Source organism: Enoplosus armatus, chromosome 18 (assembly GCF_043641665.1).
Source record: "Enoplosus armatus isolate fEnoArm2 chromosome 18, fEnoArm2.hap1, whole genome shotgun sequence".
Classification (NCBI taxonomy): domain Eukaryota; kingdom Metazoa; phylum Chordata; class Actinopteri; order Centrarchiformes; family Enoplosidae; genus Enoplosus; species Enoplosus armatus.
In genome coordinates, this window is record NC_092197.1 from 14,904,984 (window position 1) to 14,927,848 (window position 22,865).

Genomic DNA, 22,865 nt, shown 5'->3' on the forward strand with positions numbered 1-22,865 from the left:
TCAAAGTGGGTACCCTTGTGAAGTTGAGACTCAGTTTCAAACTCAGTGTGGGTTCAAATGTGACTCATAAGGCTTATTGCATCTCATACTCCACCCTGTGACACTAATCACCTTCAAGAGAAAAATGACCATTTTCCATTTACTGTTGACAGCGCTAAATGCAGCTCGCAATGATCATTGGGCCTCTTACACTCCCCTCTAGACTCTTTAAACCAAGAAAAATATAATGATCTTTAATAAAGTCCTATGAAGAGACATAGCAACACATGATGGTGCAGGTGGGAGCAATTCAATGACATTTACCGTTGTCAGTGTTAAATACTGTAGTCATATGGCTTGGTCACAGGTGATTGAACTGCTCTGTTGATTCAAGATCATCTTTGTTAAAACATGCGGTGCCCTAAAACTGGGAGAACAGATGGCACTACCTGACACACACACCCACACACACAGTTACACAAGCTCATGACTTGCTGGGTCAACAATTAAACACATGGTGAAACCTCATTTTAAGGTGTAAATGTACACACACACTCACACACTCACAGTATGTCTGTGTGTGTGTATGGATTACACTAGTCAGCATGTGTTCGGAGATCCGTTTCATCAACAGATGGCTAATCGCTTTATCAATTAACCATGGGAATGTTAATGGAGTCTCATTATCAATTATTTAATTAGATATATAACTTATTAATCAAACAGAGTGTAAATCGTCTGAGACGAGGGCAAGTGTGGTGTTTAAGCAGTTTTAACTGATAATCTAAATGTTGCTGGAAATTTTCATACACTATGATCAAGGCTTGCAGTAATCCAATTAAACCAAACTATTGTTCAATCTGCGTGCATTTATTTTTAAATCCATTCTATATAAATTGCCTTCATTCCTCCCCTCTGTTACATTCTGCCGAATGGCTTTTACATGATGAGACTTGAAATGTTTTTTATCCTTTACTCCAAACTCCTGCAATGAACTTCTAAAGATCTTAAAATTGGATGTTGCACAGCAGCATTTTAAACACTTTTTTACAAATCACGTTGTTTTTTACGCCAATTGTGTCGTTTAGTTGTCAAGTCAAACTGTTTGCTATTTAATCGACTTTTGCTACTGTTTGATTACTCTTAATTGCTCTAAATTATTTTGTTAACTACTCATTGCCCTATAACTGCGGAATTTTAATCTCTGGAACTTGTTGGCTTTTGCTCTAATTCCTCTCTTGATTGTGTATTAGGGACCCTCTAACAGCACATTAACAAGATCAGTGGTACAGAGCAGAACATCAAGTTAAATAAAACCATTACCATATAGTGTTATTGGAAAACTAAACAAACTATGCTATTTTTTTTAAGTATATATACTGACTTTCTTGAGTACACTTAATTTCATAATGTTTCCACTATGAACATACCACATACTCAAACCCCACTTAGTATATACTTGGGACACAGCTCATGTGTTCAAGCTCCCGCAAGTTTTGTGATGGAAGATGTAAAAATATCTCCATAGGGTTCATCTAAGGAGATAAAATACATTTTCATACTCCCATTACGAGTAAATGTAAAAGTAAAATAACAACACATTTGTCTTGTCTATATTTATCTGTCTGATTGAGTACATCCATCATCCTCCTTATTTGGATAGTTGCTTTTGAGATATGATCATTTTTTAACATTTAAAACAGTTATTCCTTTTTGGTGTCTTTTCTTTAAGTGAGCCATAAGATGATGGGTGTGGTTGCCACGTCAACACCAAGCAGCACCTCAGAAGACGCCGTGGAGGAGGTGGGGACTTTGTGTCTTGCCCAAGGACACTTTGGCAGAGCAGATGCTTTCAAACACAGTGTTCAGTCTTCAGTAAAAGGCTAGCAACAGATTAAACATTCGACTGTTGGCTTTTGAAGCTGTAAGCTGTCAAATGGAACAAACTAATTTGAGACTCATGCTCCATCTGATAACATTCAAAAGAAATGAAGACACTGATTTGAATCTCAAATTGTGTTGCTGGGGAGAAGCTGTGTGTTTGCTCAGCAAAGTAAAATAAACAGTCAATTTGCTAACATTTGAGATGGCGGGGAAGCACAGATTGTTTTCTAGCATTATCTCTCCAAGATATGAGGGTACGATTATTTGCTTCAAAGGTCCACTCCGTAATTACCATAGGGAGCCCATTACTGGCTTTGCTTACACTGTGATTTATCACCGTCTCCCCGAAAGGATGCCAAACATGTTAATGAGGGTGATGTCCCACACTATCACAAGCCTTGGAATTTACATACGTTTATCTGTGTCCTTGGGATAACAGTAGAATAATGAATAAAAAGGGCACTGCAGTGTTTCAGAAACTGGTTTTAATAGTCATCAAAACAAAAACAGGTCTGTGCTCAAAAATAAATTAGTCAGTCATACATTTCTGGTATTGTGCAGATAAAATATGCTGTCAACAGTCAGGTATGTATATGTTGTTGAGTTGGTATTGCCTCTCGCATTATTATTATTTTTGATTAGTTAATATAGACCCCTGGAGGCATTCACTGAAAATAAACAAAAACTCAATCAATTTCCTTCGATCAACCCCCGACATTGTTTACAGCCTTTCACATAAAAGTTGTAGAGAACTGGGTAGCCTAGAAAGCGGGCATCAGCTATTCATCCATTTAGCGCCTGCCAGACGGTTATTGTTCACAAAATGAAGTCAGACTTGTAGACAACAGAGTGGAAATCTGGGAGCTTGATTCACCATTGGTTGCTGAAAGTTAAGCCATGGCACCATTTTCTTTGCCAACAAGCATCTTCCAAAGATCAGGCAATTCTCCCCAGTTGCTAACTTCTTAAGGAAATAAATTGACTTATGGTGACTTGTTGAGCATGTTGCTTGTAGTGGATCATGGCGTAAGGGGGGAAGAAGGGAGAGAGCTGGAGGGGAAATATGTACATAGTGTAGATAATGGTATGCATATGCAGTGGCCTGATGGCATATTATGTGTACATATTGTACATTATTTGCCTAACAATGATGACTGTGTTAGTCCTCCAGGCCAGCAAAGACTCCAAGGACTTCATCATCCAATTACAGTGAGCCTGCGAAAGGTCTCAATCCCACGAGTTCTGCAGCTGCCAGCAGGAGAAGCGACTGCACTACCAGTGGAGCTAATTTAATGTAGCCAAAGGCTAATGTTTCTACCACAAAGTTCAGCCAAATTCTTCAACTCTGTTCCACTGAAGTGCAGTTTGTTTTATTATGCATCCCATCAGAAATGAAGTGTCCTGTGTGTACAAGTATCCTTATGTCTGTGGCTTTGTTGATTTGCCACTTGTTTCAATGAGGGCAAACAGTACGAGGAATTTAAAAAGGTTTTTTGCTTAGTAAGCATAGAGGCTTGGTGCATGCCCTTGTTTGGTCTCTGCCCTCTTTGCTCTCTGCTCTATGGCTATCCTCTTCTTCCATGACAGGTCAAGGCACCAGATCCAACTGTCCATGTTTTTAGCATGTGGAACACCTACAGCCCGAGCCACATCTTTATTTACAGCTGTGTTTTTTATGTTATGGGCCGGATAAATGGACTAAGTATGACACTTTTTGAGTTAAATCTTGGACATTTTCCCAAATCACATGAATGGCCTTGTACTGCATGTGTGTTAGAATTTACATTATTGTTTGTTCGTGTATTTCCTTTCCCCCCATGTTTCATGGACTCTGTATCCAAAGGGATGTGTGAAGAAGTCTGAATAGATACAGTAGTTTACAACTTCTGCATATATCACAGTGTAATGTCAGAGGTGGGCAGTGAAGGGAGGAGGAGGTGTGCATATGTGTACATAATAAAGCCTGAGTGAAAAGGAAGGAAAAAAATAGCCAGTGAAGGTATCATTCCTGAGTGATGCTTGTATGGTCCAGTAAATTGCTAACAACATTCAGTTTGTATCAATGACACACACACACACCAGACATCAAACAGTTACAGGTATTAAGGGTCTGCCCTGCGGACTACCTATAGCAAATACAAACACACCAACCTGAGGGGTATTAGTCATGGGATTTTAATGCTTTGAATGTTGCACACACACACACACACACACACATGCACACACACACACACACACATGCACACACACACACACACACACGCACACACAAACACACACACACACATGCACACACACACATGCACACACACACACACACTCTCTCTCCATTTATCTCTCTCTGTTTCTCTCTCTCTCACACACACACAGAATGATTGTGCTATCAAACACAACAAAAGGCTAATTAAGAATACGCATAGCCTGGACTTAACAAGCTCATTTGTCTCTCGCCATCCACACAGCGCTAACAAGACCCTCTGCTCATTAAGGCCTTTAAGCTGCGGGCCAGACAGCCCCCTGTCAGTTAGCTAACAAGGTAAATGAAGGAGGCAGCCAGTGTTGACTTTACTTGGGAGGCTGGAGGTGGGAGATTAGCCTGCTTGACTCTGCACCAAGACAGCAGGGCAAGGTTCAGCTGACCCGAGAGAAGCGTTGCCCAGAATTAGCACCCAAAAGACAGCAATCATGCTGATGGGATGACTCATGCATGCAAGCGTGTGAGTGTATGTGTGTGTGTGTTTGTGTGTGTGGTCGTGCACACGTGGGAGGTTAATTAGCCTCCTTGACTTACTGTGATGGCAAGGATCAGCCAAAAAGAAACAAGGTCAAACTATATAATGGTAACTGTAAAAAAAAAGAAAAGCGATCATACTGGAAAGAAATGGAAATGAGCACATACTTTTTCTTGTTGCTGTACGCCTTTACAAAAACGTACAAGCAATGATCTAAAATAAATTATTTAAGGTCAGGAGCCATATTTTATTTTAAGTCACACTGCCTTGATACATTAAGGCACATTGCTAGCTTGTTTATTGAAGAACCATAGATTGACCTCAAAGTATCAGACCTCTGTTTCTAAAAGGCAGTCATTTTACTACATGACTGCAACTGCTGTTATCTCTTATCCTCATTTGGGAATATGTTGATCCTCATACAAGCCTCTTTATGCTCAAGAGCTCTTGTACTGACATTGAATATATTGCAACATTAGATATGCTTGTTAAATATAGTGAAACAACATTTGCCATTTACACTGGCCTGTAGAGCAACCATTTGAAAGTTATCTACTACTCCAAAGCACACTACTATGCTAAGCTAAGCTATTACTCTGAGTGATGGTGTAGCTAGATGTGCTTTCAGCCACTGATCTGACTGCATTTTTTGGGATTGACACACTGGAGAAGTGCGATAAATTGCTGCTAGGTGTCAGATTGCTGAGGTAGGGTTAATGACAAAAGATACAGACCATGAATGATCTCAGGGTAAATCCCTTGGTCTCATCTTCTACTGCTGCCAGCGACTGTTTAACAGAGAAAAAGCGAAGTTTTGTAATATGTACAGTTGTCTGACAGATGGACTGGAAGCCCTGTGGCTTCCACAAACCCATAATCCCAGGGATATTAAAGCAGGGATATTCAGTCAGGGTCACAAATGAGAAATGCACTTCCCATGAGTCTGAGATCAAGATTTATTAAAACATATTGCCACTGCTGCCACCAGAACTAAGCCTCAGACACGTTTTTTGGCCATGGGCCGATTTTTACTCAGTCCCCCATATGGCAAAAGTTTCAGCGTGTCTTAATGAGGCTGGGATCCAAGGTAAGATAAGGTAAGGCAACATAAGATTAACTTTATTGATCCCTGAGGGCCAGGCATGCCAGAGGGGAAATTGAGTCATTACAGCGGCAAAGCTTAGAGGTGCAGGATGGAGGACAAGTAAATGGGGCAACAAGGTGGTGTTTTGTGCAGAAAGAATGCCCTCCAATCAATGTTCCTGAGTTCAAGCAAAAAGGGGAGGAGTAGAGGAGCTGGTAGCAAAACACTGTCATTCTCAAGGATACTTTAGGTATTTGCCAACATAGGAGTTCAAACAGGGCTCCCCCCTGTTGAAGGGTAGTGTTTTAATGCTACAACATAGTTGGCCCTAATTCCCTCAAAAAGCCCAAACTTTGAAGGTTTTTCTATAAACAAAGGCTGTGTCCAGATTCTGCTCACACACTATGTTGCTGTCTAGCTTGGGGCACTAAACTTTGACTCCACCTATAGAAGACTGGTACATTTACAGTACTCAACAGAATCAGGAAAGCAAACACTACCCATCCAAGTCCGTTCCTTTTTTGTTGTGGTGTTGCCATCTGCTGGAGTGGACCAGTGGAGCTGGTAATTACTAATATAGTGGTCATGTGTAGGGTGTGTCCGAGGCTACCATACCACAGCTAGATCTTAATAGAAAGAAGTTGAATGTGTCCCCATTGTAACACAAATATTAGTCCTAATTTAATAGGTTATTTCTCAAAAGAGTGGAATAAAGTGGCTAAAAGTCTTCTCTGACAACACGCTACAATTATTGATAGCATGAGGAATACAAACAGGCACGGCCTCCCTTGTGTGAGGGCTTGATATCAGGAGAAAACTAGTGTTGAACTAGTGTGTATTGCATGGCTGGTACACCACCCATTAGGAAAGAGAATACAAAATAGGCTAATTTCTGCAATTAATTTTATTCTGTATCATTTTAATTGAATTAATATTGAAATGCTTAGAAAGTTAAAACCAATTAATTTGCTCATTTCAAATATTTAATAAGAATTTATTAAGCTTGCTGACTCTGAATTAAGCTTTGGGCCTGGTGGGGTGCTGTACGTGTGTTCACTACTGACCAGGCGCCACTACTCTAACACTCTAACATTCCTTTGAGGAAATACTGTCATGAAGTGTGTGCTGTTATCCCCTTTTGATTAATTAGTGCATCTCTTCCCTCTCTATGATGTTAGACTTTTCACCCAACCTTTAAATGTGGCCTTTCGGAACAGCTATAAACTCTTTTACCTTCAGACGAGGTCGGATGACGTGTCGTACGAACTAGTTCATTTCAAGTATACCCCGACCTTGAGAATGAATGGGCTGGAAGCAACACAGGCTGCCCCAATGTTAACCAGCAATATTTAATTATTTGTCAGAATCATTTCTGCATGCGATATAATCTATGCAATTTCCACAATGTCTTTCAGTATGCTCAGATGCATATTAACTTTGCTTAATTTGTGAGTGTGCTGTACAATGCAATGCATAAAGGAAGTTGTTGTGTAATCAACTGTAAATAAACAAAGTATCAAACCTCATCCTTTCGTTTTGTTACAATTAAACTGCAGTGGAGTTCCAATGTCACATTTTAATTGGCGTCTGTCAGCGTACGTCTTGTGTCATTTCCTGTTAGAACACAATAAAAGTATATTGATGTCTTGTATAGCTGTGGAAGCAGTTTAGTGGGTAGTGTATAATTAATATGCATATGGAATTGGGACTCAGTCTAGGTCACTGGCAGCTTAATTGCCAAATATGCTTCAAGTTAATTTTGAGATGTGTGTGTTGAATATGACTGCACTTCCTAACTTTTATACTATTTTGCTTAAAGACCATCTCAGTCTGGTGTACAGTGTGTCTGTGTGTGTGTGTGTGTGTGTGTGTGCGTGTGTGTATGTGTCTCTTACAGAGAGAGAGGCAAGTGAGCGAGTGTATGTTCAAAATGCTAAAGGCTGTCATGGCTGTCTATTTCCTCTTTCATCCTGTCTTGGCAATGAAGTAATGTATTCATAAACCGTTTTGGCACACATAATTCTGTGATTGAATTAGACAAAGGAAAAAGCATTTCATTACTGCTGATTTGTCTTGTAAAAGACAGAAGAGTGTGTTTGCATGAGGGAGGGGAGTGTTGGAGTGAGAAACAAAGGTGAAAAAAGACAGACACAGAGAGTTAAACAGAGAGAGGCTGGGTGAGAGAGGAGAAGAAGAGGAAAGTGTGGAAGGAGAGCTGATAAGGAGTGCTGTGTGGGGGGCTTGTGGTGATGGTGTTGATAGCCTCAGGCTGTGGTAAATGAGCTCCGGTCAAAACAGGACAGCTTCTTCTATGAAGGGGAGGTGTGGGATGCAACCTGTGTGTGTGTGTCTATGAGCGTGTACAAGCACACATGCCCCACAATGAGTCTTTCTGTGTTTTTGTGTGTGCATATCACGGCTCCTCTTTTTAGGGCAGCTCCTGGGACGCCCCACGGCTCAGCTAACTGCGGTGCATGCCGTGTCCTCGCGCTGATATGGGCTGAAGACCAACTCACTGAACTACTAAGTTCTAACTAATCTCTCCTGTCTGCCTCTCACCCTCCTGCACTCTTTTAAAATGAGCACTGAAACACAGGCTGTTTGGTGCCTTCACAGATGCATACAATGTGGCGCAGTTTTGCAGGTATCAAAGCACTCATCAATTGAATGTATTTTTATCATGTGGCAAATTGTCATATAAGTTATTTAGATTGATATAGCAGTATCTTATCATGTTTGTTGGATGTAATTAGATCATTTATATGGGTATTATCACAATCATACAGAACCAGTGTAATTTCTTTCAAAATGAAACTTAGCTACATTGACCTAATGGTTTCCCAAAGTAAAATGTTGATAGAAAGTGATTTCCTAAAAGTTTTACTTATTTATATTACAGTGACCCAATATAGGTTTTTGGTCTCATAGATAGAATATACCAACATTACATTGCTCAAATGCATGTTTCTTTTGTGTGTATTATACTAATACAACATTGTGCTGATCATATAGTTGTTTGCCTAATGCATGTCTTTCTCATTGTTACACACGTTAACATGCCTTCACAAATATGCAGTCACTCTATGTACACCAAATAAGCAAACAAATCAAATGGTGTTTATTCACTTCACAACACAACTGCTTACAATGGCACAAAAACACATTTGCACACACTGGACACGTTCCATATATAACATATTGAACAGTATAACAGTATAGGGATGTGTGGAATCAAACTTTCACAGTATTATTACAGCGTTTTTCCTGTGTTCAGTATAGGCTATATAGTTGCTGTACCAAACCATGAGCAAATGCATTTCCACTGTGGGTTCACAGCAGGGAAAACTGCACTGGCATCTTGCACTGCAGGCCTTTCACCACATTGTGTCTCCTGAACAAATTAAGTTTTGCACATATATTTTAAACTGGAAACACAAACCAAAATTCCTCAGAAGCATATCATAGCCTATGTAAACATCTCTCTTGTGTTAGGCTAGCAGCATTACAGCAAACAACACGGCACAGTTCAGCATTTCATTTAGATTTGTCATTATCCCTTTAATGCTAAAAAAACCCACATGACTTTTAAGTAACTCCAACCAAAGTGTCCTTAAATAAGAGATTCAATGTCTGACTCCTCACTCAGATATCTTGAAGCAACAGATTATACAACAAGTCAAAACATAAAAAAGTTAATTAATAATAATTTTTTTATTAGTCTTTAAGTCCCCCAGTAATAATATAATAGTAGTCAAGACATTGCATGCTCCATAACGCTAGGTGTCAGACAACACACCACCTTTGTTTTACAGACACAGACAGATTCGTGATCGAATCTACCCTGCTAAGCTGCACCTGCACCTGTGGCACAATCAGCTTTGATTTGCTTTTAAATTTCTTGCACTGTCACATTTCTTTTCATCTCTGCCAGTATTCTGAATGTTAGTCGAAGTTGTGCTGCTCAAAACCTGGTGCTGCCACCAGTACAGCCTTGTTAGCGACACATTCGTTAGCCGAGCAGCTAATTAGCTGGCTTGTCAACACTACAGTCTGTGCTCTCCTTTAACTAAACACACACACACAGAAAATGGACAAGCTTGTGAATACAATACAAACACTCATGCAACACAAACGTGTCAGCAGCAGCCTAATTAGAAGTGGTGAGAGGTAAGCGGGTGAGTGAGCGAAATGGGGAAGATGAAGAGTAAAGTAAAAGACAGCTAGAGAGGGAAAAGTGATTCTTTATTGATTGTGACTTTCAGCACTTAGAGCCCAAGGTTTTTTGGTTGCTCTCATAGAGCGAACGACCTCCTCTATCCAATTATAACACTCGCTCTCTGAGAAGTTGTCAACCACTGAAGACAATATGAAACTCTGAAAACAGTGCGAGAGAGAGAAGGCGCGACAAAAAGTGGGGCGGAAAAAAGGAGAAGATGGAGAGAGGCACAGATGGATGAAAGGAGTAGGAGGTGAGGAGGTTGGGGACGAGAAAAAGGGATGGATGAAGAGGAAGGACGGAGGAATAAAGGAGAAAGTGGGGAAGAAAAGGTGGCAGACACAGAAAGGTTTTAAGAGTTTTAGTAAGTTTTAAGAGAGGACAGAGCAGACAAGAGGGAGCAAGGAAGGGAGAAGGCGGAGGGAAGAAGATAAGAGAAGAACTATTCATAATGTATCATAATATGAGCAACCAATGAGGAAAATCTATCAGTTCTCTTTATAAATCCCTTAACCAGCTCTGTGGTGCCCAATTTGCTGAAAAAATATGCAGCTAGGAGGACTTAATTTTTCAAACATCTTTGCAAACTTGCCCCTGTTCCCAGCATCTGTCAAAACCAAAACAGTTTACCTGCCCACTGTATAGAACAAGTACTTGGAAGCAGATACCCAAAGGGATGAATGGTAAAGATGCAGAACCGGGTGAAGAGATAGATATTGGCAAAGGAAGAGAGGGAGGGAGGCGGTTGAAGAAAATGAGAGCTGGTTTACCAAGAAGAGGAGAGGGCAAGTCAGGTGAAGTAAAAATAAAAGCCTCAGAGAATGGAAGTTGACCATCATAAGGGACAAAAGATGTCTCTGTATGATCCTGTCCCTCATTTCTCTCTGCTCTCCTAATTAAAATCAACTCAAAACATGCAGCATATTTGAATGCATTTACATTACTAAAGCAGAATAATAATCTATTTGAAAACACAGACATGAACAGATGTTAATGCAAAATGAGTCTACAGATAGTAATCTTCAATTATTGACTGACTTAAAGAGACATCAACAAGTCTTTCATTTTGTGGAATTATTGCTGTATTTTGCATAATGCATTTTGTTGCTACTAATGCCCCAATTCAGGATGTGACTGGGTAATCTTTTAAAGTTTAAATGGCAGTAAAGGGTTTTGAAGGACAGTCGAGTGCTAGTCATTCCATCCCCCAAGCATTCAACCAGCCATCGTCAGGCTTATGGTCACCTCCTGGTCTTCATTTCATTGTGTTAGATTTGTTATATAAGTCAACATATTATAATATACAATATAGCTATAAACAGGAGAGAACGATATTTCTTATGTTCAAGTAGCCATTACTTTAGTTTCTCGTAAAATAACATATCTGTCATGCCTCAGGATAGAACTATCATCTTAATTTATAATTTTAATGTTCCCTCTCTTCATTGCCCAACATAATCCTGTTCCCGCTGGAAATACATCATAGTAGGAGGTGGGTGGAAGATGCTCTCATAATGGGAGTTCATTGTGACACAAGGTGGAGAAGGAAGAGCCAAAATGTCCTCAGTCCAAAAGGTTTTGAAGGCTGGTTCACAATGATTCCAGATATATGCATCAGAGATGTCCAGCATGCTGCTGGAGGCCTGACAAGATTTTCGCACATGATGAAACAACACTATCATGTGTTTGTCTTTACTGTTGCAATGTTACACATGCTAACGTCACATCACAACTGTGGAATACCTTATACTGATTCATACGAGGAAGTTACACCGCCATAAGTTCCGGGAAATTACTCACAGACTAATCCTTTTACTTCCTATCACTTAGTAAAATTAGTTACATTTTGGCATTAGTGGCATCGGATTGAAGGATCGACTCTCTACATAAAAATGACTGTTTCAAAAGTCACAGTTGGATTAAATCTCTCAACAGGTAAAAACCAGCCTCTAACTACCTATTGAGATGAAAAATAGTATGAAAGCATCAAAGTTTTCCCATATTTTTCTCTATGAGAAAGAGATCTATGGGTGCTGCATTCTTTCTTCATGGAACAAATTTTTATGTCCAGAACTTACTTTGTAAATGCACCTGAGACGGAAGCTCGACAGCAACAATTAATATTCTACTGATCAAAGCCCCTGCTTCAGTATTAAATTTGCCTCTGCAGAAGAGGCACAGTCAAAACCTTGTGAGGGTCCTAGGTCTGATTATGCATTGCTTTCCAGCTAGTTTTTGTACTGTTTTTCTCAACATCACAGTACAGACACAAAACAACATCTAGCTGCTCTATTTTTTGTGGAATTTAGCATTCTAAATCAAGTGTAATTTCCTTTCTGTAAATTCTTCCCATTTTCACCTCTTCTCACTAAACGCAGCATCAACCAACTCTTGCGAACGCCCCTCTTTGTGCACTGGTACACTACAGAACTAATGAATTGTGGAAGCAAGAAAAATGTTTTGTTTTTGTTCATTCTAGAGTGAGAAAATTCGAAGAAAGACATGAGCTAATTGCTGTGTCCTGCAATGAGTTTAAATCTACACTGATCAATGTAGTTTTCTGCCTTGGAATCCAAACAATGGACTTAATCCCTGCAGCCAAGTACTGTAGCTAGAGCTGCTAGTTTCACTGCAGCTGAGACGAATTGCTAATTGTTGTTAATTGTTGCTTTGTCTCAGCTGATGACACCAGCAGGCTCTCTGTGGGGAGCTATTGGCCCATCTCCTCCTGCTGAGAGCCTGCGGTGGCTCCAGCTGAGACAAACCAACAATTAGACCAACCTCTCTGCACTGACTGGAGTTAAATTAACTGGATGGACTTTACAATAGTGAATTAAACTATGCTCAGACTGGGACCACCAAGGACCTGATGAGGGGGGTCATTTGTGTGTGAAATTACTTAGAGCAAGAAAGAGAGAGAGGGAACTGTCACGGGAATATGCCCAAAAATGACAAACCCAACACATAGCAATGAATAAAATATGCTATAAACTGAAGACTAGTCTTCAGGGGGGGCACACCTTGAGAGGCAAAGTTTGATCAAACAGTCATAACTGGATAATAAGTGGCTTGTACAATTTCCCCCCGGGGATCAATAAAGTATTTCTGATTCTGATTTACTGAACACTCATTTTTAGAATAATAGGACTTTCAGCTTCACAGTGTACTGTTGTCCTAGTTTAAGCTGTCTGATAAAAGCTATGGCCTCATCTTTCAGTCTAGGGCAACTTGCCCAAGAGAAGTCTTGCATACAGTGGTGACATTTGAAAATGTAACACTTTGCCACAGTTTGTTTGGTGCAGCACCTTCCTGGGGATAGTCCTTTTTTTCACACACACAGTCCTCTGGCCTCATTAAATCCACTATGTTGTTGCTCTTTCTTCCACCACAAGCCACATGGGCAGGCCCGGACTGGCCGTTGAGAGCATCGGGAAAACTTAACCGGTGGCCTGGCCTGCTGATTGGCCAAGAGTGGCAGGCTAGTGTTTAAAATGCATAATGACACCACAGGGCAGCTACAGTCATTCAGAAATGTAGACCATCAGCCTCCCTACCTGCCTTTAGCCTGATGGTATGATCTCTGCCTTTCACCACACGCATGTACGCATCAACACAACTGTCAGTGCATGGCTGCCCTTATGTTGTTTTAGTTGTTAGGGTTACTTTTGATACAGTTTTCTGTGTTTGTGTCTCAATTGTTATCCCAGTCCGACCCTGCACAAGGGCACAAACTTATCAGTGCTCTCTCTGGATACAATATGGAGCTCTGCCAAAGTGGTCCCTCCCCACTAGCACTTCACTAAGGAGTGTCACTCTGCATGAAGTCACACTCACAGCTGAGCAGGGCTCTCTGTATTAAAGAGAACAGATACTGTGGGTCGTGCTTACCACCCTCCATCATGAATGGAAACATCCCTAATGATGGGTACCTTCTCACCCAGTTGTTGTATTCTATTATGTGCTGTTCAATCAGGAGCATGTGCATAATAAAGAAATAAAGAAATATGTCTTTGACGATTAGGCCCCATCATGACATTATATTTCAAGGGGGTTCTGAAGCCGTGAGTAGCATGGTAGCACAGACTCCCTGGTGGAGTCTAGACATTGGTGGTGGTGGTTGTGGAAGGATGGCTGAAGATCTGGATGTGATGAGGTGCGGACTTCTGATGAGCTTAACCCGGACACTGGATGTGATTTAATAGAGGAGTTGGAGCTGGAATGACAGCTGACAGATGAGCCATGTAGAGCGTGGCTTTGCTGGGGAGGGATTTGTGGTATCGATAGAAAATGTTCTTCCCATACTGGAGATCAAGGTTTGCAGTGAAGTGGCGATCTCTGGCAGCATATCTGTGATTCTTGAGCACATAGTGACCCTTTCTTGATAGCTGGTTCTGTTCTGGCTGCACCACCCTTATCCATACCGTCTATTCTGCAAACCTTATGCATTGGGGTTTTGAAGTTAGTTTGGAGTTTGGAGTGTACCCTCAGCCTTAAACCCAGTGGTTTCCTACCATATGCCAGGGAGGCCCAAGAGCAGGCAGGATTTCATTCCATTCAACCAAACACAGCAGCAGGTGATTTCAGTGATTACATCCTTCTCTCTTGTTGAAGGTACTAATCAGTGTAATCAGCTGCTGTAGTGTTTGGTTGCAATGAAATTCTGCAAAATGTTGGCACTCTGTGTGACATCATTGGACACAGTAACTGTAGATGATCCCACCTAGTGATGATCCAATACTTTATGCTCAAAGTTGAAGCACAGCACAGGTATAATTTCCAATATGTGATCATAACACTAATGCTTTCTTGTTCATATTAAAGCCTGTAGACACTTTTTGGTCAAATGGAAACAAAAGGGTAGTCTGCAAAACGTAGTTAAGTTAATGTAAAATTATCTTTGCTTACACTCCCAATTTTAAAGATGCATACACTATTACACTAATACACAGAGTGGTATTAAGTGTGTAATAGTCTACTAATGAGAGTATATCTGTTTTTACAATAACAAAGACTTTTTATTGTTCCTCCTCATATCTCTTCCCATCCTGTAGTTTCCATTATGTCGCCCCCCCATCGTCTCAGTGTCTGAGTCTCATCAGCCTCCACTGCCTGGCAACTAATTCAAAAGAAAAGCTCCTATTATTAATACAAAGCCCCCAGGGGTGTAACTGAGTTTTTGTTCAGTATTGCAGATTTTATGGCCACATATATTCTGTTCTTTTACGAGAGAGATTTTCTACTTCCATTGCCACTGTCTGGTGGTCCTGATCACAGCCTTGTAGCTTCTGTTGGCATCAGAGCAGCGCAGGCAGCAAGGAACAAGACTAAGATGAAATATCAAACACGCTCATTAGCATACAGATTAGGACACCAAGCTCTGTCAGTGTTTGAAAATCGAAGCAATTCAGTGCCCAAAGCCAAATCTTTGTTGTAATCCATTTTAAAAGAGAGTGCAGTGATCAGGAGTCAACAGCACAAAGACTAAACCGTCTGCTGGCACCTTTAAATCAAACTCTTGAATAAATGACCTGCCCCTCAAGTTTGGCTCCACTTCTCCTTTCAGCAGCTGGAATGGAAATCCAGCACAGCGACACAATATGGGGCTTACATTAATATGTGCTTTTGTGTGTGTTTATGCTCAAACAACCCAGTTAAAAGTGTGTTTGCCCCTGTGTGTGTGTCTGTAATCCATCCTGATATACACATGGAGACAGTGGTGGAAAAATGGGTCACCCTCTTTTTGGTGATGGATTCTACAACATTTATTGATCCTGATAGTGGCATTCACATTGTTTTCTTTTGGTCTACTCTTTCTGTGTTTGGCTGATTAAAAATTGATTACATTGTAAAAGCCAGTAGGAACAAAAATAGAGCCCTAAATTGGTTGTTGCCAGCTGTAAGTTAACCTCAACCTCTTTTTTTCATCTTCTTGCTTCTCTCTTCTCTCTCTCCAAGCTTGAACAGTAGGTGCATTTTTGTCACTGTTTTCCTCCTCCCCCCTATTCCCCAAACATCTCTTTTCCCCTGTGGGCCTCAGCAGGAGGTCTTGTCAACTATGAAGCTATGTTGTTTGTCCTCCTCTAATCTCTCATTTTTTGTCCCTTCTTGTCTACTTTTCTTTTTCCATCTCCCCTCTCCCATCTTTCCCTAAGGAGGTCATGTTTTCCTGTGAAGCTGTGCCTTTGTCATTCTCTCCACCACCCAATTTTCCCCCCGTTTCTCCTCTCCACTGTCCCTTCAGTACCTAAACAGGAGGTCTTGTCAGCTACGAAGGTCTTTGTAAAGCTCTGTTCTCCACTCCAATATAACACAATGTGTTTGTCTTCAAGGGCTGTCTAGAGCCCCTGCTACCAGCCTTTGACAACATCTGTGTTTGAATACGAACGAGAGAGAGAGAGAGAGAGAGACTGATGTAAATCTGTGGTGTTTAAGCGAAGGTTTGTGTGTGTAGAAGAGACAGAAAATAAAGAAATGGAGGTATGTGTAAGAGGGAATGTGTTGTTAATTAAGGTTTTTTTCTTCAAGTCACACACTTGGTAATTGTACAGGTTAAAAAATTAAACGTTGCACCTTTTAAAACCTGAAATGTATGCTTCTTTTTTGTCCATGAAATAAAACATTTTGTTCTCTTCACGCCACCATTATTTCATCTTTCTTTGTGTTAACAGTAATGGGCATGGACCACCTATTAGGGCATTAGTGCATGATTACCGAACACCGGCCTGCTGCTAGCTGCAAGGCAAAAACCATCAACTCAATTTAATTGTATTTTGTAATTACTTATCAAAAAGTTTCCAGATCAGCTTTCACTGTGACTCTGGATTGCCTTGTCACACAAATTGTCTGCAGTTAGAAAAGTCCGCTGTGAGTAACCCTCTTTGGAAATACTTTTTGCTACTTAGTTTTTTTCCCAGTTTTTCCTCATTCAAACTCTAGAGAGAGTGTTGTATGCAGTACAGATTGCTGTATTCTCAATGTTTGAACATCTACAGGGGCCTCTCCTTGTTTTGGGTCAGATATGGGTACTGCTTCTTTTTATGGGGGGGGGCTCACCGTAACCAGAGGCCTGTACTACGGAGCAGGATTTGAGGTTAGCGAGGTAACATTAGGGTTAACCCAGGGTTTTCAGGGTTACGACAGTGGTTCACTTCTTACTGGGGTAAATTGCCATGGAAACTCATGCTATCACCGATCATAGAAGATCCCACGGAACGTGAGAGGGTCTCTTGGGGGACAGAGTGTTCAGAGTCAGGCAAAGCCCTTTGGCTTTCCCTGGTGGTGTTTTATATGAGAGATACAGATTCTAGTTGGAGGGAATGATTTGTGTGTGCATTTCATTGTGCTTTTGTAAAGCGATATCATCCTACAGCAGAGACTGATTGAAGCACTAAAGCCTTGTACTTGTTATAAGATATTAAAGTAAGCCTACTCACCACTTTGAATTATGTTTTTTTCAGTTGGTTTTTAATTTGCTCCCAAGTCCATTTGAAAAACCGTGGTTGCAGCAGACAGAATAAGACTAAAATTGTAAAAAAAAACAAAAACACATAGATTGGGAAACCCTGGGTTGATTTAACGAGTTGATAACCACCGCTGCGGGATCGTGGTTGTTAGGCTTAGTGAAGCCAGATACTGGAAAGATATCCTGGGTATGCTGAACTTGCTTTGTAGTACAGGCCTCAGTTCTTCTATTACGGTAATCCAGCCATCCTCTGGGGGATTAAACCTCTGCTTAGACTGAAGTCATCTGGAACTATGTTGGGAATTCTGTTGAGGTTACCAACCACTGTGTACAGTTCAAGACTAATAAAAAAGGCGCAAGTTCTGCAACAAATTCAACATGGACAGGTGAACATGTGGTGTCTAAAACTCCTTCTGTGATTGTTTGCAGCTTTTGTCTACAATCTCTGCAATCTTTTTGTCTAGGTCTAGCACATAGTGTTTTGTTTTGTTTTTTTAAAAAGAATTGAAATGATTCCACATGAATCACAAAATCTCAGACAAAAGTGTTGTTGATGATAAAAAAAAACTCTGTAGCTAAAAGCTCAGCAGCACTTTTCCTTAATTCACAGTTTCACGCTGTATAAATTTACAGGTACATAGAGTTGCTCTCATTGGCATTTTATATTTATGTTGCAGGCACTTCATTTCCAGTGTTACTGAGAAAGAGTGAACAGATTTGTTCTCATTTTGGTAAGCAGTTTATTACTAGGCAATAAAATAAATAATTTAACATATCAATGGGGGCTAAAAACAGGAAAGAGTTGTCAGCAAAATAGCTACACTGGCAGAGTTGCAACAGTGTGCTTGCATTTTAAGTATTTAGAAGATGTTATCCATGGAGATTTCAAAATCAAAGTTTTACAGGACACTGTAAAAGTTTGCTTCTATGATAAATCATAGGTAAGGTGCATTAAAAGTAAGAACTGTGCCACATGAGCTTCCACTTCCATTACTCATAGTAGATGAAAACTGGCCTCTATATCCTCTGTGGTTGATTGTGAATGAGGAGCAGCTGGGTAGGCAGGTGCCTTGGTCCACGTGATCTCTACAGGGGAGAGAGGACAGGGTTTGGACAATTCCAACACAGATACATACAGAGGAATCATGGAAAAATGTGTGAGGAAATAAAGAGTCTGAAGTTGAGAGAGGACAGATGGAGGCAGTGCAGGAGTCACTGTGACAATGTGAAGTAATTGGCTTCAGTTTGTTTGTACAAAAAGCTTGTACTGAAACTTCTTGACTAATGAAAGACACCTTTCCTAACCAATCCCTACACACTCGCCCGCCACTACAGAGTACTTTACATGAAGCTGGACTCCACAGCAGTGGAGAAATCAGTGTTGGACGAAAGGTTTGTGTGCATGGCCAAAATAACAAATAGTGAAGTAAAGTAAACTAAATTGCTCTGGCCACTTGAGCTTAATGGGAGTATGGCACCATTGCGAGGGAGTGGATAGGGTGAGGGTGTAAGGGGCAGGATGGAATTGAGACATTATAATTCCAGGAATACAAGTCTCAGCGTTTTGGTGTCAATAACACTGAGTTGGTATTTAAACAAAAGTAGTAATGAATTAACAAATGGCTATAGAGGAACTGGCACTCATGAAGCATAGACAAATACTGAATATAGCTTTAGGACTCGCTGTAAACCAAGATGCATTACTGCTTCTGCATAAATCCATATTTTATGTGTTGAATGCTGTCGAAAACTGAACAAAGTTGGATAGGAAGGCAAAATCAGTATGGAAGTAAAAGAAGAACTGCAGGACTCAAATCTTGTGTTTTTTTTAATGAAACGGATGACTGGGTGATCCTCTGCTCCCTCAGCACAATCACTCATCTGCCGCATCTCTCCATCCATATCCATCGGTTTTGCCTTATTAAAAGTCTCCATTGTTCAGTGTTAGCAAAAGCTCTCATTAGCAGCTTGTGTCAATGCACTCTACTGGTGATGAATAGCTGCTACATGACTGGGTCAATGCTGCAAAATTAAAGCCCCAGTGCTTAATGTAGTCCAAAACAAAACAGTTGACCTCTGGGACAGGCATCAGAAATAACAAGACTCAGATCTATCGTCCCACTTACAATACTTAACGGTTGCATTCTAGTTTAACCGTTGTCTTTGCCCGCTCTGTGTCAAGTTTCTGCCTGTATGAAGCCATTGCTCTTCATATCATAGATCATCCAAAAGAGGGGAAAAAATGGTACAAAAGTAATGAAAGCCCATCACCCAAGTAAATCACCCAAAGCTTATACTCTGACTTACTTCATGCAATGGAAATATGGAGGAGGTCCCCAGAATTGTCCCTATGCATCTTTTCTGCATCCACAATGCAGAAAGGGTTGAAGACTCGTGACATATTCTCTCTTATTCTACAGGCAAATCTTAACTGAGGCTTCAGTACGTGGGACTAATCACTGTTAGGTTGTTTGCTTGTTTCAGCCTGTTATCACCATGTGCTAATCAGTGGACTCTATAGATTAGACTGATCAATACACTCCTGCTGAGGCTGTCAATAAGGAGCTCTATAGCATTCCCTGGGAGACGATAGGATGATCACTCTGACACACACAAGCTCATGCATTTTGTGTGCACTGGCCACCAGTAAGAGAAAGCTATGGAATCCAGCTACATCCGCTACAGCTGGTTAAACCTGCCAGTGACAGTTGTCAGTCGTCTGTAGTAGAGATCTTTATGGGTCCAACTTGGGACCCAATCTGAAACCGACGATTGGAAAACCTACCTGAACTCGACGTGCTGAGAGCATAAATAATAGATATAAATACGACGAGAGGATAAACAGACCTGACCCAAAATGTGTTCAATCCTAACAGACCCCAAAAGGGTAATTTCTCTGTAAATAAACTGTCTGAATCCCATATAATTAAGCTGAAAACAACTTCAATGAACAACAACAAATCAATGAAATCTAATAGTTGCCCATGAGCTCACAGTCCTGTCCAGAATCTTTAATTGGTTGTACTATAATTAATCAGAACAAACAAAAGTGAGACAAGATGATGTGTTCATGTATTTATTATTATTATTACTATTATTATTATTATTGTTCCATTTATCATTATCAAGATTAATATGACCAGTTATTGTGATATAGATTTTAGATCTTTTCGTCCAGCCTCTTTCTTTCATACTGCTTCTTTCTAGTTTTGGCCTCTGTGTTTCACTCCTCGCTTACCTCCGTCTCGTTGCCTGTCAACTGTGCTTCTCTTTCTGTGGGTAGCAATTTTCTTCTTTCACTTAAAGATGTTCAGTTATCAAGTGAATCACACCAGCAAATCAGTTAGGCTGGGAGCCAAACTACAAAGCTGCATGCCCTTTTTGACATAATGATTTATAGGTACATCCAGAGTGAAAACGATGAGGGGAAGAGACTGCTTTCACAAGCTTTCACCAGAATGAATCTCTCTCTTATGCAAAACGGACAGAGAATCCAAAGTGCCTTGAAACTGATGATAGACCAACAAGAAGTTATGACACACACACACACACACACACACACACACATCTTTACATAAAAGGAAAATGAGCACCCAAACACATTGATTTTGCTGTGTTGATTGCATTTTGCAGCAGTGCAAAAAATTATAATGTTGGTGAACAGCTCAACATGATAGCAAACAACAGAGACGAACAACATGGTTGCCACACTAATGATGTACACTCTGTGCTGTAGGTTACCGCCTATTTATGCAGAAATACTCATTAGCACATTCATCATGTTTGGGTCGTTTGTGTTTCCTTGCCTCCCCAATAAGTTGTCAATGTCAACTTTTGCCTGTGTAAAAGTTCCAAAATGTTATTGTGCATCTAAAAAGAGGCATGTGACAAAAAACAAAACACTTTGTGCACAAAGTATTTTGGGTATGTAAAAGTCAGATTTTTAGTCAACTAAATGTAAGATGTCAAAATAACAGACAAAATACTACCAGACCAAATTAAAACAAAGTATGAAATACATGAAGCAGCTATACTGAAGTGATCAACTGGTCTGGTAGATTTTTGTCTGTTATTTAGCATCACCCAGTTATTCTTCATTTACAGTAATTCCAGACACCCTGGCTGAACAAACAAAGGGATACAACCCTCAGAACAAGACATCCAATGTGTTGAAGAAAGTGAAATGCTGGGGCAATTTTATAGCAGTGGCCCAAATATGCCACCAAAACAGGTACAAAGAAAACAAATCAGGACTAAATGTTACTAAGTTTGTGCCTGATCTGATGCTGGCTGCTACAACATAAATATTAAGAAGAAGGTCACTGGCACAAATTCACAACTGAGATTTCAAATCAAACTAGAAACATTTTCACAATTATAGAACTACTCAATTAATAGATAATGCTCAAGAATGAGACACGTTTTGAGGAGACTTGTCCAACCATGGTAAAAAATGTCTTGTCCCTGAGTTTATAACCCGAGTTTGCCTCCAGATGATGATATGATGAACGTTTGGAAGTGAAAAGAGCCACATATCCAGATTCTGTTCAGGGTGTGCAGGAGGAAGATGTCAGGCTGCACGGTGAAAACTGTCTTTGTCCCACAAAGCATGTCAACCTAGACCTGTATCCCTGACATACGCTCTCTCACGCACACCCACACAGAGCCACTCAAAATCCAGAAATAGCTGTCAGCTTAGTGATGACTAAAAGACACTGTTGTTCTTTATTTGTGTTGTCTGGCTTTGCAGAGGTCAACTACGGTTCTGCCTGTCTGTTTTTTAACCTGTCTTTATTCTTTGTCTGTGTATGTAATTGTCTCTGTCTGGCTTATTTGCCTGTGTGTCTGTCTGTGGGCTTCCCTGCAAGTTTACAACAGAGATTGTCCTCACCAGAAAAGTGACAGCATTGGTCATTTGTTCAAACACCTAAAACAATCTGTGTGTAAGCTTTCCTGACCTGTCCTCTTGCAGTTGTGAGAGTAATTACAGAAGTCTCAAAGAAGCAAAGGTGGAAGTAGTGTGACATTGTTACATGATCCCAAAATGTATTAGGGAGGAGGTCAGGGTGGATAGCTGGATGAACAGTGTGTGTGACTTTGTTGTTGGGGAGATTTCTAGTGTTCTACCAACAATCGACATTGCTTTATTTTGACCTTTACTTTCCGCTAACCTTAACCACTAAGCTAATGATAATGGCCTATTGCTCGGTCCACCACTTTGGTCCAGACTGAAACATCTGAGCAACTATTGAATGGATTGACATTTTTGACTGACATTCATGGTTCCCAGAGGATGAATTCTACTGACTTTAGTGATCTGCTGACTTTCCCTCTATTGGCCACCATGAGGCCACCATTTGACTGACATATCTAATGTGTCCAATACTTTGGTTTATGACCAAATACTCAACCTTATCTGTACTTTGTGTTTAGTGCTAATTAGTAAATGTCAAACGCATGCTAACTAAACTAAGATGGTGATCATGGTAAACATAACTGCTAAACATC